This window comes from Rissa tridactyla, chromosome 9, assembly GCF_028500815.1.
Source record: "Rissa tridactyla isolate bRisTri1 chromosome 9, bRisTri1.patW.cur.20221130, whole genome shotgun sequence".
Classification (NCBI taxonomy): Eukaryota; Metazoa; Chordata; class Aves; order Charadriiformes; family Laridae; genus Rissa; species Rissa tridactyla.
Genome location: NC_071474.1, coordinates 36,188,042 through 36,191,423, shown reverse-complemented (window position 1 = coordinate 36,191,423; position 3,382 = coordinate 36,188,042).

Below are 3,382 nucleotides of genomic sequence, written 5' to 3'. Positions count from 1 at the left end.
ACGCAGTTTTTCTTGTCAGCTTTGGACCCCTTTATACAAAAATTGTTGTCATTGAATTAACATAGAAGTATGACTAAAACTTAAATGGGCATTTGTATTGTGAACCATTGGGCTGGAGATTGAAAGCGGTCTGTTATACATGCACTTTGTGAATAGCAGAAGATTTGGCCTTTAAAGTTAACCAAATTTCATTTATTATCTAGTTATAATTGTACATAAATGTAAGTATAAAACGACTAGCATCCACATTTATCCAACAAAAACTAATTAGGAAACTTTGCCAAACTAATTAGGAAATGGGCTGAAGCATCTGACAAAGTAAGGGCTTTCCAGTCAACTATCAGTAATGCTGTGTGTATCCATATGGTTCTGAACCACAGCAGTCTGCTCCAGAAACAGCGTTGGCCTGTGCACCAAGAACAATCCTCATGGCCAATACACGGCAGTGTTTAAAGGATCCAATTTTGCACATCAGAAGTAAAAAGAAGTTTCATCAATGTCATCAGAGTGCAGAAACAGATGTTAAAACCTGGAGCAATGAAATCTTGTGTGTCTGAATTCCACTTAAAGCTACAAAAAAAGATCCCGGAAACTTTTATCCTCTTGCTGCCTGATGTGGAATACGTTTTGCTAACGGTGACCTTCTTGGCTTTAAAGTTCTCGAGGCACCAGCATTCCAGAGTTGTGCATTTCAGCAGTTCTGGTTTTCAGTTTAATGGAACTAGAATTCAGGTACCCAGTTCAGACATCAATTGACTGGTTTCCAGACAACAGAAGCTGGAAATCTAAATCCCTTGCAAGGCTTGTTATAATAGGCACACGGAGTATCAGATTCCTCATGACATGCAGATACAGCTGCTTTCAAGACTTAGAAGCGAATACTGCCTACTATACAACACACTACCTTAGATTGCTCCTTCTGCCTGAGATGATTTAAATCTATTTCCAGGCAACTGCCCTACCCACCAAGCAACAAACTCATGCTACTGTTCTTCTGGTCTCTTTAGCACAGTGTAACTTTGCCTGTTTTCTATGGGTGAGAGCATCAAGTGGAAAGGTAAGCAGTGCATCCGCACCAATAGCCAACAGCTGAGTAACGAGCACTCTCTTGGGAGGAGAGAAGGGAATTGAAGCACATACACTCTGATCACTAGACACTTCTCTCTGGCCTGGTTTCTAAGGTCAAGCAAATTCAGTTCTTCAAAAGGGCAAAGGTACCTACTGTCGGAACAGCTCAAGGACCACAGGGCTCAGGTGAACACAGACACAGCCCCAGCAGCTCCCTTCTGAACTACATGAGGCAGATATTCTCTGACTCAAGGAGACACTGGTTTCAGTCTCGTGCGCTGCAGAAAACTGTATCTGACTCAGGGATCTGGAACTTTTAGGCACTTAAGTCTTTTATAGGATCTAATGTTCATAAATCCTTTGGTGACTGTTTCTAGCCTATAAACATCAGTTAGATGCAACAGTCAGTCATTTTTAAAATAGATAAAAGGATGCATCTGTGCTAAAATTTTCAGGTTCTGTTCCCATAGCTATGTTTATCAAGAAAGTGACAAAAAAGAATAAAGAAAGATGGCAACATTTAAAGAAGACGGAAGGCATGAGGTCGTAATTAAGGTTCAATTTGCATCCTTAAGCAGAACCACATTCATTGCCCTTTCTACCAAGTGTTTGTCTTTTATACATGTGTCCTAGTGTTTAGCCTAACTGCAGAGTAAAAGAGCATTTACAGTGTTCTTATAATATTGTTCTAGCTAAAAACTGCTTGTGCCAGGCTGTAAGGGTCAAGCCCTTACTAATACCAGCGCTGCCATATTCTACCAGTGGATCCTCATACTCCTCTCTGCTCAGATTATCCAGGGTAAACATTAAGTCATGACCTGTATAGAAGTCTCTTATCAATCAGGCATCTCTCTTATTGACTCTTGCGGCAATTTTGCTAAGCAAAATCCGCAAACTCACATCCTTCAGCTTACTGAAAATTTCTGATATTCACACCTGCGGTTTTGTAAGCATGCAGAACTATTAAGGATGCTCAGTAACAGCAAGAGAAATTTGGGTGCCATTTCTTACCAAAGGTGTTTCCTAATAAGATAATTCAAATCAATTACTGGTCCAAGGGAGCACACAACTTGGCTGACAGTGGCATTAATTTTAAGTAATTTCTTCTCTGACGCTCCTAGGCATTCTTTCACTCTTGCCTTTCATGGAAAAACATAAACAACTCTCTTCATGACACTGCTGTAGTTGTGCTAGTTCTTCTAAAGTCATGTCCTGTACATATGCGTCTTTCTTAGTTACAATTTCTTACTGCAACAGCTTTACAACTTTCGCATCTCTGCAACAGCACTGTCGTGATTGAAGAGGGGATTGTACTACATGGTCACTGTTGTAATTTTTTAATCTTTCCTTAAACTCACCTCCACAAATTTCTCCGCCTGTATTCCTTCTATAACCTGCTACAGTAACATAAAGGCTTATGCTAGTGAAGTTCTAATTACCTTCTACGGCTATACAATCTTCCTAGAATACCACAGGTCTTATGGTCTTACATTTGCTAAAAACGTAGAAATTGTTCAAGTTATGTTACTATTTTTATATAAAAAGAAAGACAAACTGAATACAATTCCCCTCATACTTCTAACAGCCAGTGTGTAATAGATAGTAGTAAAAAAAAAAAGAAAGGCAAAAATAAGAAGAAAACAGATTGCTGGGGGTGAGGAGGAAGGTAGAGGAAAACAACAATTATTTGGAGTTTCTTAACATATTGAGATATTTTTGTAAGCCTTCTGGCAGATGTTTGTTCTCATTATGAAGTTTCTCTTATGTAAAATAGTTTATTAAAAAGGATGGAGCACTGTTCCTAGCTTTCCACTGATGCTCTTGGCAAAGCACAAACCAAATTGATCCATGGTGTGTAGCTCAAAAACCCTGCAGAGCTATGCAGGATGCTGAAACACTTGTCAGAATTTGCCTTGGATGTTCAGACAGTCTTTGCTGCATGGCCCACTTACGTTCTCCTGAGGGAGTAGGGATCATTAATATGGAAACCAGATATTAAGCCAACATTCAAGCCACCATCTCCTAGGGAACAAAGTTACAGAGCTATGGCAGAGGGGTTTTTGCTATGCAAAGATCAAGGATGAACACAGAATTCTAACTTCAGCTTTTCTCAGTTCAAGTTTTCAGCAGTGCCTGAACAATATATAGGAAACATTTACTCAGCCAGGTTCCTCCTTGTCCTCAAACCAGGACACTCCTTCAAGCAAGATCTGCATGGCCAGAGCTTACTGTACAGGCAAGCTATCCCTCCTGCTCTCAGTAGGTATCCTCAGTGAAATTCAACCTGCATTTTGCTTTCTAGGGTAGACTTAAA